The 15255-nt window shown below is 43.6% G+C and overlaps 1 long non-coding RNA gene across 1 annotated transcript; it reads left to right on the plus strand.

Annotated features, from left to right (window-relative positions):
* Positions 1-4989: 4989 nt before the first annotated feature.
* Positions 4990-9974, plus strand: LOC138957166 (uncharacterized). The gene is made up of 4 exons (XR_011452950.1): positions 4990-5285; positions 5829-5960; positions 6672-6755; positions 8780-9974. It is a non-coding gene; the product is annotated as an uncharacterized lncRNA (long non-coding RNA).
* Positions 9975-15255: the final 5281 nt, after the last annotated feature.

Raw genomic sequence — 15255 nt, forward strand, 5'->3', positions numbered from 1 at the left:
CACAAAGTGTAGTTTTCGTGCATTACCGGAGTTATGCTTTACACAGACCAACACAGACCATAAAAAACATAGTGGGGAGGTAAAGCATTGCTAATGTAATATACTGGTGACAAAAAAAGTAACAGACTGGCTGTCACTTTTGCGAAATGGACACATGTTAGGAGCCTTTACGCATTTTCGGCAAAACGCTGCCGATTTCGCGTAATAGGCAGCGTTTTGCCGATTACGCGAAATGGGCAAAAATGTTGCCGATTTCGCGAAATCGGCAATTCCGTGAATTCGGCACGACATATATATATATATATATATGTGTCCGTGTCCGCGCGCGCGCGCGCGTGTATATGTGTGTGTGTGTGTGTGTGTGTGTGTCCGCGTGTGTATATTCGTGTGTAACTATGTATATAATCATATGTGTCTGGTCTGGGTGCCTGTGTGTCACAATGTACTTGTTTTCTATAAAACGGATTATTATATATATATATATATCACTGACTCAATTTCAAGCTGTTGTTTTTGACAAGAACGCCTCGGCTTAATGCGCAATAATGCACCAACTAAGCATGTTAATCCATGTAATACATTGCTTATGTTCAACACGTGTGACGAAAATAACACGCACAGTTGAGTGAAAGCGAATTCTGATAGCTAAAATGCATTTTTGCTACGTTCTCTGTATATATATCTACGCGTGAAAAATGAACATCACACGCCAATGCTGTAACGTCTGTACAAACGTTTTTATTTTGGTTAATCGCTCCATTTAATTCCGCTATAATATAAATGTTCTCTCCCGCAAGGGATAAAAGTACAAATGTCTATATTTGTGTGACCTGAAGAGGGGGGGGGAGAGAGAGAGAGAGAGAGAGAGAGAGAGAGAGAGAGAGAGAGAGAGAGAGAGAGAGAGAGAGAGAGAGAGAGAGAGCGAGAGAGAGAGAGAGTGAGAGGGAGGGAGGGAGGGAGGGAGGGAGAGAGAGAGAGAGAGAGAGAGAGAGACAGACAGACAGACAGACAGACAGACAGACAGACAGAGACAGAGTCAGAGAGACAGAGAAAACAGAGACAGACAGACAGTCAGAGATTGTATATATAACACAATATGATATAATTATTTTTCTCTCCCTCGCCCCCGTGTCACCCTCACCCCTTCCTAGCTAATCACCACCTTCTATCGTGACCGAACCCCCCCCCCCCCCCCCCCCCCCACTGAGTGCATTTCAATCAGTGTCACATCCTTGCAATGTCTGTCGGCGCAAACTCCGTTTACTGTCTCTTTGTGTAACGAGGGAGACCCACATAACGTAGAACAGTTGAAATATCTGCAGCCGACAAATTCAAGTGCACCACTGTCAGGCAAACAGACAAACAGACAGACAGACGGACGGACGGATGAATGACGAAACACACACAGAAAGACAAACAGGCGGAAAAAAACCCAGACATACGGAAAGACAGTTGAACAAACAGACAGAGGGACGGATGGACGGACGGACGGACGACGAAACACCATACAGAAAGGCACACGCTGAAACAGACAGGCAAACAAGCAGACAGACGGACGGACGGACGGACGGACGGACGACGAAACACCATACAGACAGGCAAACGTTGAAACAGACAGGCAAATAAGCAGACAGAGGGATGGACGAACAGATGAACTGACGGGCAGACACAATAGCGAACAGATGAACTGACGGCCAGACACAATAGCGAACAGATGAACTGACGGCCAGACACAATAGCGAACAGATGAACTGACGGCCAGACACAATAGCGAACAGATGAACTGACGGGTAGACACAATAGCGAACAGATGAACTGACGGCCAGACACAATAGCGAACAGATGAACTGACGGGCAGACACAATAGCGAACAGATGAACTGACGGCCAGACACAATAGCGAACAGATGAACTGACGGCCAGACACAATAGCGAACAGATGAACTGACGGGCTGACACAATAGCGAACAGATGAACTGACGGCCAGACACAATAGCGAACAGATGAACTGACGGCCAGACACAATAGCGAACAGATGAACTGACGGGCAGACACAATGGCGAACAGATGACGGAGAGACAGGTACTTAGACAGACTATGAGATAGGCAGAATAAGATAAGCGCTTTGGGCATGACACTCGTTTTGCTGGGAACCAGTCAGATTGAGAGACCGACTCACAGAGAGACAGATCTATAGAATGGCTCACGGACGTTCAGAGAGAGAGAGAGAGAGAGAGAGAGAGAGAGAGAGAGAGAGAGAGAGACAGAGAGAGAGACAGAGACAGAGACAGAGACATAGAGACAGAGAGAGACAGAGACAGAGAGAGACAGAGACAGAGAGAGAGACAGAGAGACAGACAGATAGACAGAGAGAGAGAGAAAGACGGAGAGAGGGAGAGACAGAGAGAGAGACGGAGAGAGAGACGGAGAGAGAGAGAGAGAGAGAAAGAGAGAGAGATAGAGAGAAAAGGAGAGATCGATAGATAGAGAGCGAGAGACGGAGAGAGAGAGAGAGAGAAAGAGAGAGAGAAAGAGAGAAAGAGAGAGAGAGACAGAGAAAGAGAGAAAGAAAGAGAGAAAGAAAGAGAGAAAGAGAGAGAGAGAGAGAGAGAGAGAGAGAGAGAGAGAGAGAGAGAGAGACAGACAGACAGGCAGACAGACAGACAGACAATCGTCCTTCTAGACAATGCTATTCAAACCAATATTGCTTTATCTTTCCCGATTCTAACCTCCTATACCTCCCGCCACAAAATGTCATCTACCGTACACGCCGACAAAACCGGGCCACACCAAAAATAACACGTCATCACCAAAACCCGCACCACCACAACCACCAACCACCACCACCACTACCACCACCGACAACAACGAAGACAATTAATTAACTCACCTGTGCGGGTCAAACTTGGCGAACTTTTTCCACTCTTTGGGATCACTCGTGTAGGATTCCATGAGGGTTTTAACGTAGTCAATATTGATGTCATCGTCGGCAAATATTTTGTGCAGACGGGAAATAAGCTCCTTCAGGGAAGTAGGAGGAACGATAGACTTCGGATCCGAGTAGTCTTCTTCCACCTGTTCCTCTTCCATGTCCATTTCCACTTCTGCTTCATCGAGTTTGTTGGCCAAGTCTGGGTTCAACTGCTTGATTTCAGTATCGGACGCCATTGTGGTGTTGGTAGTCATGCAGAAAGTTGTGTCAACTTTTCGTGTGTGTCAGTCGGTGCTGGAGTGACGTTCTGCTGGTGTTCTTCGTGTTGGTTGTTCGCTCAGTTCAAGTCTCGCTGCACAGTTTTCGAGATAATGGTTGAGATGGTACGATTCGTTCAACAAAAAAACTCATACACGAAGGCGTTGTCATAGTTGCCAGATAAGGTAGGATAAAAATAACTTTTACCATAGATCCCTGTTAGTGCACACACACACACACACACACACACACACACACACACACACACACACACACACACACACACACACACACACACACATACATACGTACAAACAAACATACATACATACATACATACATATATATACATACACATACACACCTCACACACACACACACACACACACACACACACACACACACACACACACTCACACAAAAGATAAAGAAAAAAACGACTATTGTTCAAATACAATGTCTAGGCCGAAGCCCGATAACGACTTATAAAAGTGCCACGTCTTTTCTTGTTCATCTTCTTTCTTGTCCTACGTTATACAAGTAGGCCTACACTCTTCTCTGTATTTCTTATCTATCGAAGAGCCTAGGTCAGTGTTCGACTTACGCCTTGCGCCACAGTTGAAATACATTCTCGCATTCTGTGACCATGATAAAACAAAATCTAAAAAAAAATTATTAAAAAAATAAAACAGCAGATTCACCTTTTTCTCTCCTTTTTTTCCGGTCTCACTTCACTGCCTCGACGCTCACTCTGTAGAAAGGGATAGAGAGCAATGGAAATGTTCCAACTCAGTATAACCACCGGTTATGACCGGAAAGTGGAACGCGACACAAGTAATACACTCAGTCACGCACGCTGGAAAATCACTCGAGCACGTGTGTACGCTCGCAGTTCAGACGACCAACTAAACTATAATGTGTATGTTCCGGCTTTTTCTACATTGATCCCCGAACGCGTTATGTTGCGGCCTTTCGCGCATGCGCAGGACAGAATAGTGTATTTGCAACCAGCCGTATAGCGACACTAAAAACAGAACACCTGACAACTGCGACCACGCGTGACGACAACCGGAGAGATAAGCGTGCATGCATGAATGTTGACACTTTATATACGCACCTAGCCTCTCACTCACTGGGTGGCGTGTAAGTGTGTGTGTGTGTGTGTGCGTGTGTGTGTGTGTGTGTGTGTTTGTGTATGTGTGTGTTTGTGTGTGTTTGTGTATGTGTGTGTTTGTGTGTGTGCGTGTGGTGCGTATGTTCTCAAAATGCGTACAGAGGGAACAACAAAGTGTTTCGAGAATGACGTTTTTCTCGGTGACTTGATCATCATAGTTAGTGGAGAATAACATAGATCTAAGGTCCCTGCCATGCTATAATTTGACCCAATCTCATTTACATGATATACACACGTGTGAAAATATGGATTATTTATCACATGGGTGCACTCTAAATTTTATAACACTTTGAGAACATTGAAAGTGTTTAGGGTGAACACTTAAAGTGTTAGGGTGAACACATTTTTACACTTTTGGAACACAGAAAGTGTTCTCAATGTGTTATCCTGAAGCATCTTCTGCTACCTGAACACTTTTGGAACACATGGTAAACACTTTTTAGCACAGTGGAACACCAGGTGAACACACGTGTTCAACAAGTGTTCCACAAGTGTTCCACTTCGTCTTTTGGTCATGCTCCGAATAAAACAATACATTAAAAACATTTGGGCCATGAGCAGATTCGAACCCGAGACCTTCGCCTTGACATGTCAGCGCTCTACCGATTGACCTACGGAGACTCGTCGGGATCTAGCGTCGCTTAGAGTATATAATTTTTATACCCCCTAGACCGCTGCGGGACGTTTTTTTGTTTTTGTTTTTAATCGTGTTGTGCTTATATTTTTTCATCAAACATTTATTTCATCTGAGACATCTAATAAGCGGTAAGTATAAGCATTTTTATTTTTACACTTTAATAATGTTACTAATTGTCCCATCATGCTTCATCTGGACCAAAAAAGAACGTTGACACTTTTAGATCTGTGGACCTGTCTGCGTTGTCGCTGCGTTGATTTGGCTCAGGATTTCCGATTGTTATCTGTAAGTTGCTTGCTGAGATTTTGTATTAATTCATCTAAGCTTAGTCACTCGTATTTTTGTTGTAACATGTTCCCGTTACTTGTATCTGTGGACGTTTTAAGACAATTTCTCTAATTTTGCTGTCGCAACGGTTTCAGCTGATCAGTGGACCTTTTACATTAGTTCTGCGTTGGTAAATAAACTCTATTTCAATTTGATGTTGATTTTATGTTTTATTCTGGTTGATGTGCTTGGTTTTTTGTTATTGTTATACGTGTATGTCCAGGGGTTCCTTATAATGATAATGGTGGTCCAGTGAACGATACCTTCCGCCTGTGGTCACAGCAATACATTGGCAGATTTTCGGATTCTTCTTCTTCCTTTGGTTAGAGATCATAGATGTACGATCTGCACGCTAGATAAAGTGAAGCGGTAGGCTAAAAACAGCATACATTAATGAACAACATTCATCATAATAGTGGCCAGGTTGATTGTGTGCGCAATTTAGAATAATTCTATGCATGCTTGGTTGTATTTGATTTCACAGATCTATCACACTTTCAGGGAACTGGGAAGCCGTTTGAGCTGATGTGCCCATGTGGCGAATCGATGTGGGCGTAACCTGCGCACATTACTTCTGAATTGCACTGAGGATGAACAGGAGGCACTGACGGCAACCCAGACGTGTTTACCAAGGTACGCATGTCCTGCATTTGCATATATTGTGTAGTTTTGCAGAGAAATATTGACTTTCAAATTGATCTGATAAGTTTTGTTTGTTTGTTTGCTTAACGCCCAGCCGACTACGAAGGGCCATATCAGGGCGGTGCTGCTTTGACATTTAACGTGCGCCACACACAAGACAGAAGTCGCAGCACAGGCTTCATGTCTCACCTAGTCACATTATTCTGACACCGGACCAACCAGTCCTAGCACTAACCCCATAATGCCAGACGCCAGGCGGAGCAGCCACTAGATTGCCAATTTTAAAGTTTTAGGTATGACCCGGCCGGGGTTCGAAGCCACGACCTCCCGATCACCGGGCGGACGCCTTACCACTAGGCCAATTGTGCCGGCGGTTGCGGAATCATTGATTATACTATTTGCTGAAATACTCTGTTTCAAAATTAATATCTCCGTGCAAAACACACCAGACAGTCGCCAAACTCATATGTGGACACACACACACACACACACACACACACACACACACACATACACACACACACACACACACACACTCACAGCCAGCCCCCTCTCCTTCCACATTTGACAGAAATCTAAATGTTGATACACAGTTTCACAATAAACAAAAGTATGAGAATCAGAACACTTGTCAGTGTTGCTACGATGTGGAACTTCAGTAAAATAGTGTTTGATTTCTTAACATGCATCTTGTGTGTGCAGGAACCATACTGCTTGGCTGAGGCAGTTCACTTTCTGGAGATGGAGCTAACAGTAATGCGACGAAACCTTGTGGATGCACTTCATGTAAGTTTAAGGCCAAAAAAAAAAATAGGTCTGTTTACGGTAACCCGACCGACCCTAGTTTTTTCGCGCGACCCTAGACTTTTTTTTGGCATTTGGGAATAAAAATAAAAAAAAATAAAAATCTTGGTTTTTTGGCAAAATAACGTAAAAATATGGGTTTTTTGAAAAAAATAAAAAAATAAATAAAATAAAATCCCGACCTACCGACCCTATTTTTTTGGCCTATGTTACCGTAAACAGACCTATTTTTTTTTTGGCCTAAGCTTTCTGTGGGATACAGCGCAGTTACATTTTGAGAATGCTGCCTTATTTTGCAGTCTTCTCCTTAAAAGGTGGAAAAAATATACATATTTTTAAGTTCAGTGAGTGCTGAGGCCTGCAATGATAAAATGTTTTCCTGAACTAAGTCTACTCAGAATTTCCATTCGTTATGGTAGAGTAGTGCTGTAAACACTGAGGCCAGCTTTAGTCAAAGCATGGCCAACAGACAACACGCTGCTGATCCGCTTGGATCTGCCATTGCCGCTAACAGTGTATGCAGGGTGCATTCAATATGACACCCTTTTCTTTTGAAAATATTCTCATCGGAGTTTATGATTGGTTTTGACAGTGATCGCTGGCCTCCAATGGTCGCTGACAAGGTGTTTTCCTTCGGTTCACGTAGGTTTAGCTTGAGATCACGTGAGTTAAAAGCGATCCGTTTGTAAGTTTTGGTTAGTTTGATCTAAATATTTTAGAAAATTATGATAGAAATTAGAATGCATTTTATATTAAAGAATGCATTCCATATCATAGAACACATTCTATATTTATAGAATGCATTCTATAAAATAGAAAACATTGTATAATATAGAATGCATTCAATCATACTTGTCATTTGCCCAGAAATGTATTCTATTATAGAATGCATTCTATAACGTCCAACAATGCATTCTTATGATAGAATGCATTCCATAAAGCGCCACAAAACTTCTACAGGCCAGCTCGGTATGGTCCCTGCTTCGAAAGCAGATCTACAAACACTCTCACACACAGCTCTCTCTTTCTCTCTGTCTCTGTCTCTCTGTCTCTCTCTCTCTCTGTCTCTGTCTCTCTCTCTCTCTCTCTCTCTCTGTGTGTGTAGTTCTGCTTTTCTTTGCGGGGCTGGCCTGTTGTAGTTTCGGGACATTATGCATATAAATTATAATGCATTTCAGGACGTTAAAGAACGCATTCTATCATAAAAAGCATTTTGGTATTTTGTGTAAATAGAAATAGAATGCATTTTATCATAGAGTTCGGAACGTTATAGAATGCATTCTATAATATAGAATACATTACAAAATAAATGATTTCCTTATAATTCATTATTTAGATCAAACCAACAAAACTTAGGTAGTTTCTTTACAAACGGATTACTAGAGGGTCGGTGCATTCAATATGACACCCTTTTCTTTGAACTAAAACTCATCGGAGTTCACGATTAATTGCGACAGTGATCTTTGGCTTCCAGTGATTGTTGACAAGGTGTTTTCCCTGGGTTCACATAGGTTTAAGAACGAGTTAAGGAAAACGGGCGTGCTCAAGGCCTCGCCACATTAGCAGTACGGTTTACTGCTTACCTTATATAAACAATTTGTAGAGTGCCATTTTCCAGAGTGGCCACGCGCTAATGAAATCCTTGCGAAAGACCTATTTTAATTCTACTTTTTGTTCTTAGGGACAGACTCCTGCTTCAAGAGAGATTACTTTTTGCATTCAGTCGTGTGTGCATGTGCGTGCATGCGAGTGTCATTGTGTGTTGGGAAGGTGAGAGCGAATTGGACGTGACGTATTTGTTCTCTGTTATGTGACCTATGCCCGTTCTGGAATAAAAAAAGTTTACCTGTAACTGCGATTGTTGGAGATCTGCTGACAGCAAGAAGAAGTCCACTATTAGTTAAGATTTACACTTCAGTGTTATCAATTAAGTACAAACGTTTAACACAAACCTGTTAAGAGTTGGAAATGCATCATGTTCTAAAACTCACTTTTATTTCGAACAGGATGTTCCGGACAGCGAGTTGAAAACTAAACCAAAGACCAAGGGCCTGGAATCCTCCCAACTCTGAAGGGTGTTTTTGTGATCGGACTTTCGTGTGTGAACTTTCAAGATGGGGTTTACCAGAGCTCCGTTCATATTATTTAATAGCAACATATACCGAGCAACAAAAGAAACGCGAAAAAATTCTGCAATGTTTGATTGACAAAATCTCGAACAATTATGGAGTTAGAATTATCAAACCACAACATTTTGATGAAGGCATGTTTGACACAGCTGTTGCGTGAGTATTTTGATGCTGCGATTGTTTCAACACACAGGACAAAACGAAGTTTTGGAGGTCTCGCTCAGTCAGCCTTCATCGCGTTCTCTGGCCACTGATCGGACACTGGTTGCTTCCAGTGATGATCCTGGTATTGTCAGCGGCTGAATTGAATCGATGTCGAAGACGTTGTGGAAGGAAATTGCGATCTTGTCTTATTGGGGTAATGCGAAAAAATCTACCGCGTTGCATAACTGCAGTGCTTCCAATGTCACCAGAACATTGCAGAAGGTGATAAACTGTTGACACATGCACGTTTAAAGCCCATGCCAGCGCTTCTGGATCACCCCCAGCTTTAAATCGACCTGGCATTTTGGTGGTGTCAATCTTGGCATCCTGGCTGTTTCAAAAGTGAGACTGGCAGCAAGCGTGCCATGGTCTCTTTTGGTTGCTAATGCATTAGTGAACACATCTCACACATCAGATTTCTCCTGCTCCACTTGCACGTGCTGCGAGCGCGCATTATGTGTTTTACGATAAACCTGCTTGTCCCGTGTGTTAAAACAGTCACAGCATCAAAATAATCACACAAAAGCAAGGTCAAACATGCCTTCATTAAACTTTTGTAGTTTAATAATTCTAACTCTATAATTGATGAAGATTTTGTCAATCAAACAATGACGAATTTTGTTGCTCGGTATATTATGTGTTCAACAATTCCTACCCCAGACCCGTTTGTTCTGCGACTGCTGCAGACATTTCTTTTTGTCAATTAAAAATGCTTCTTTGCTCACAAAATTTGATTTTAATGTCTTTCTGAATTGTATGACAGTGCAGGATGAAAGTGTTCCAAAAGTGTTCTAAAAGTGTTCCAAAAGTGTTCTAAAAGTGTTCCAAAAGTGTTCCAAAAGTGTTCTAAAAGTGTTCCAAAAGTGTTCTAAAAGTGTTCTAAAAGTGTTCCAAAAGTGTTCCAAAAGTGTTCCAAAAGTGTTCTAAAAGTGTTGACCTGAACACTTTTATGTGTTCAAAAGTGGTTACAGCAGGGTGAACACTTAAAAGTGTTCAGATGTGAACACTTTTGGAACACTTTTGGAACACTTTTGGAACACTTTTTTGAGTATAGAACACTTTTTGTGTTCCAAAAGTGTTCCAAAAGTGTTCTACTAAAAGGGTGTTCAGAAGTGGTTACAGAAAGGGTGTTCAGGAGTGGAACACTTTTGTTTAGAGTGTGGTTCCTCGAGCGTGTTATGGGATAAAGAGCGGTTCTCACAGAAGGTGGTTTTTTTCCGCCACGAATCTGGGTACAGGCATGAGACCAAGGGTAGGGCGGATGGTGGCGAGAGAGGTGAAGGGACGGGGAATGTTTACAGTGCCGTGTGTCGGGCTGTGAGCAATGCCCACCAATGTTTAGCTCAGGCACCGTCGCGGCAGACGCGCCTTAGTTGTATGCGGGAAAATGCAGCGCGCTATTCTGGCCATCTGGCCAACTGTCGTCCTCATCTCTAAGGCAGACTGATACTAAGAGGTGTAAGTTACACCCACCTTCAGGCTCAGGCATTTTCAAACGCTCGACTCAAGACTAGGTAGCAACTTCAGAGAGTGTGGTGGTTGTTCTTCGGGTCCGAAGAAGACTTTTTCGTTTTGCATCCTATCTATGTACACGGAGGTGGCTCTGCAATCCTAGTCTGGATGCGCAGAGTCTGAAACAGTAGGGGCACTGGAAGTCTGTTGTGGCCACTGCCGGTTTAGCGCTATGGCGTTGCTTTTCAGAGAGTGTACACACAATCATAATAACCAACACACATATGGCTAGGATTGTACATGGGATGGGCGGGGATGTAGCTCAGTCGGTAGCGCGCTGGATTTGTATCCAGTTGGCCGCTGTCAGCGTGAGTTCGTCCCCACGTTCGGCGAGAGATTTATTTCTCAGAGTCAACTTTGTGTGCAGACTCTCCGCCTCGGTGTCCGAACACCCCCGTGTGTACACGCAAGCACAAGACCAAGTGCGCACGAAAAAGATCCTGTAATCCATGTCAGAGTTCGGTGGGTTATAGAAACACGAAAATACCCAGCATGCTTCCTCCGAAAACGGCGTATGGCTGCCTAAATGGCGGGGTAAAAAACGGTCATACACGTACAATTCCACTCGTGCAAAAAAACACACGAGTGTACGTGGGAGTTTCAGCCCACGAACGCAGAAGAAGAAGGAGAAGTACCTGGGACAAAAGCATCAGTCCACTGCGACACATACAACAATACAATACAATACAATACAATACAATACAATACAATACAATACAATACAATACAATACAATACAATAAACTTTATTAATCTCTAAAAGAGAAATTGCATTGCTGAGCTTTTGTGTCCGTAATAAAACATACATAAAACATACCAACAATCAACAATCAACCGCCAGCTGTTTTATTTCTTTTTACAGAGTGGGGATTGTTTTGCTGACTAATGATTTTGCAAGCTGACAGAAATGAAGATTTCTTACTCTGAAAGAGAAGCAGCCAAGCTGTTTGTTTGTTTGTTTGTTTGTTTGCTTAACGCCCAGCCGACCACTAGGGGCCATATCAGGGCGGTGCTGCTTTGACATATAACGTGCGCCACACACAACTTGACAGAAGTCGCAGCACAGGCTTCATGTCTCACCCAGTCACATTATTCTGACACCGGACCAACCAGTGCTAGCACTAACCCCATAATGCCAGACGCCAGGCGGAACAGCCACTAGATTGCCAATTTCTTTTAAAAATCTTAGGTATGACCCGGCCGGGGTTCGAACCCACGACCTCCCGATCACGGGGCGGACGCCTTACCACTAGGCCAACCGTGCCGGTGCCAAAAGTGGGTGCCACCCAAACAAGACTGACTGACTGACTATTAGGGTTTAACGTCCTCTTAGACCAACTGGTCTATATTGGGACAGGTATTGGTAATACGCTGAAGATATGGTGTGATACTTTGATTCGAACAAGCCCGCTGTGGCTGTCTTCTTCGACACACCAGCATTGGGTTTGTCTCGTCAAAGTATCGAAATACGATCATGATAATCAGAGACGAGAGATGATGCATGCGTGTCTTCGTGTTTTCCAAGCCCTGAGACTTTCGCTGTGAACGTGGGATCTTTTTCGTGCGCATGTGTGCACACGGGGGTGTTCGGACACCGAAGAGAGTCTGCACAAAGTTGACTCCGAGAAATAAATCTCTCGCCGAACGTGGGGATCGAACCCACGCTGATAGCGACCAACTGACTACAAAGCCAGCGCGCTACCAACTGAGCTACGTCCCCGCCCTGTGCAAAACTCTGGGCACATCCCCAACGCCGGGCTAAGATCATCACATTACTTGGGCGAAGTCTACTTCGCGAAGCTCGCTGCACTAAGCTTGCGAACTGATTTTTACACCCCCGGTATAGGGGTGTGTATAGGTTTCGCTCGATGTGTTTGTTTGTTTGTTTGTTTGTGTTCGCATATAGATCTCAAGAATGAACGGACCGATCGTCACCAAACTTGGTGAACAGGTTCTATACATTCCTGAGACGGTCCTTACAAAAATTGGGACCAGTCAAACACACGGTTAGGGAGTTATTGGTGGATTAAAATTATACAAGGACTTATAGAGGGACATCTTAATGGTCAAAGGGAAATAACCATTCTCACTCAGTCACTGCCACCAACTGAGAAGGTTATTTCCCTTTGACGGGGGTGTTTTTCCTACCTCGTAGGAATTTCTTGGTTTTTTGGTAAAGATAAAATAGAAATAAAGAAAGTAATCGGAACACGAAAATAAATCCCCCACCCCGAAACAACAAAACAACAAAACAACAACAACAACAACAACAACAACAACAACAACAACAACAACAACAACAACAACAACAGACAAAGAAAAAAAGGAAGAAAAAAACCCGTTGTAAACATGAAATTGAACAACAACCGTTCTTCCATTCTGTCCTCTTTCTTTCCTTCCTTTTTTTTCCTCCGCCACGAACCGCTTCAGTATTACTCTGCGAAGCGTCCATAGCACATACACAGTCTGCGTTGCGATTTTACGGTCTCTATCTGTCATACAGCCCTTCAAATGCCTGCCTGCGGTCGTTCAGCCGACCTTTTATGAAAGCAGACGACTGACGTGGGTTACGTACTTGCTCTCTGGAAACTGTGCGGCCATGGTCAGATTACTGTCACGCTCCGCTACCCGAGCTTTTCTTTATTTGGTGTTTAACGTCGTTTTCAACCACGAAGGTTATATCGCGACTGACGAGGGAAAGGGGGGAGATGGGATGATAAGGGAAAGGGGGGAGATGGGATAGAGCCACTTGTTAAGTGTTTCTTGTTCACAAAAGCACTAATCAAAAAATTGCTCCAGGGGCTTGCAACGTAATACAATATATGACCTTACTGGGAGAATGCAAGTTTCCAGTACAAAGGACTAAACATTTCTTACATACTGCTTGACTAAAATCTTTACAAACATTGACTATATTCTATACAAGAACCACTCAACAAGGGTAAAAGGAGAAACAGAATCCGTTAGTCGCCTCTTACGACATGCGGGGGGCAGAGAAATAAGGATGTGGAAAAGAAGACTTTTGGTAAGTGAAATAAAGGTGATGGATCCAGTCAGGTAGAAATAAGACAACAAGAAAAGAATTGGAAAACTGCAGGGAATAGTAGGGAGAGTTTTCTTGGAAGGAAATAAAGGTGAAAGGACTGGTAAGGCAGACATAAGACAAAAGAAGAGAAGTAAAGGGGTGGGGTAGCTCTGTGGAAACACTCCCGCCGCGTGAAGGCGACTCCATGGGAGCACTACCCGAGCAGGACTCTGATGCACAATGGAACTCCTCCTTTGTTGTGTGTTGAAGACCCCACCCACCCCACCACCTCCCCCGTTTAAAGACCCTCCCCTCCCCCCCCCCCCCACCCCTATACTGACAACTTTTTTTCTCAGATTTTCTTTTCGTGATGTCCGTGAACGTGGCTCTATTTTTCAGACGCCTTTTATTCCAAGACCTGTTGATTTTCTCAGAATGTTGGCGTCCAAAAACGGGTCGGGGTGCCGGGTTGGGGTAGGGGGGGTGGGGGTGGGGTGTGGGGGCGGGGGGTTGGGAGTTGTTGTTTAGGGTGGGGGTGGGTGGGTTGGGGGGGATGGAGGGAGGGTGTGTGTGTGTATATGTGTGTGTGTGTGTGTTTGTGTGTGTGTATGTGTGTGTGCGTGTATGTGTGTGTGTGTGTGTATATGTGTGTGTGTGTATGTGTGTGTGTATGTGTGTGTGTGTGTGCGTGTGTGTCTGTGTGTGTATGTGTGTGTGTGTGTGTATGTGTGTGTGTGTGTGTGTGTGTGTGTATGTGTGTGTGTGTGTGTGTATGTGTGTGTGTGTATATGTGTGTGTGTGTGCGTGCGTGCGTGTGTGTGTGTGTGGGGGGGAGGGTCCACTGTAATTGCAGATATTATCTTCCTCAGACAGCAGGTCCGGGTTACTGTTCGCGGGAACTAACATAATGAGGAACTTGACGAATGTTTTAAACTAGCTTTCATTGATAACTTTAAAAAAAAGGCTTTATTCGCATGTTGTTGATGAAGCTTTCTTCTTCTACTCAAAAGCATATCTAATTCAGATTACTGTTTGCGGGAAGTCTCGAACTTAATGGAACTTGAAGAAAGTTTTTTATTTTTTTTAGCTGTCACAATTACTGGCCAAGAAATGGCTACATCATGCTGCTGATTATGCTTGCCTTCTCTTACTCCCGGACGGAAAACACTCCTCGCGCCCCCTAATTGGCGTAGAGGCGCGTCCCCCGGGTGGTGGATGGGGGAGCCTTCTCTACTAACTTCTGAGAGAAGGTCGCATCACTCTCGATGCCGTGAACCTAATTAGGATCTTTTTCTTGTTTCTTCTCTATTTCTGCCTCCCCAAAGTCCTTTTACTTTCCTTTTCTCACCCATAAAATTCTTCACTTATTACCCTTGTTAAGTGGTTCTTGTATAGAATATAGTCAATGTTTGTAAAGATTTTAGTCAAGCAGTATGTAAGAAATGTTTAGTCCTTTGTACTGGAAACTTGCATTCTCCCAGTAAGGTCATATTATTGTACTACGTTGCAAGCCCCTGGAGCAATTTTTTGATTAGTGCTTTTGTGAACAAGAAACACTTAACAAGTGGCTCTATCCCATCTCCCCCCTTTCCCCTATCCCATCTCCCCCCTT

Source organism: Littorina saxatilis, unplaced genomic scaffold (assembly GCF_037325665.1).
Source record: "Littorina saxatilis isolate snail1 unplaced genomic scaffold, US_GU_Lsax_2.0 scaffold_356, whole genome shotgun sequence".
NCBI classification, from domain to species: Eukaryota; Metazoa; Mollusca; class Gastropoda; order Littorinimorpha; family Littorinidae; genus Littorina; species Littorina saxatilis.